The sequence below is a fragment of the Frankliniella occidentalis genome, unplaced genomic scaffold (genome assembly GCF_000697945.3).
Source record: "Frankliniella occidentalis isolate FOCC.00 unplaced genomic scaffold, Focc_3.1 Scaffold78, whole genome shotgun sequence".
Lineage (NCBI taxonomy): Eukaryota > Metazoa > Arthropoda > Insecta > Thysanoptera > Thripidae > Frankliniella > Frankliniella occidentalis.
In genome coordinates, this window is record NW_026267208.1 from 1,053,016 (window position 1) to 1,053,326 (window position 311).

A 311-nucleotide genomic window follows, 5' to 3' on the forward strand; every position below is an offset into this window, starting at 1 on the left:
AGAGAGAGAGAGAGAGAGAGAGAGAGAGAGAGAGAGAGAGAGAGAGAGAGAGAATAAAGAAGGAAAAGCTGACACAGGCAGGTGCGGATGGCAGCCTGGCGAGTCGAAACCAGCTCGAAATATAATCGAATGTCGCATCGTGCTCATGTTGCTTTGAGCCACGTGAGTGTGGCGGTAATTGCACACATGCCCAGAGTAGGCTCGTGGCCCAAATTCTTCCCGAATGTCTTCTATCTATGAGAAGGAAGAATCATCCGTGAGATAACCTAGTTTATACTCACGTATCAACACTGTGGAGTGGCGGAAACCAT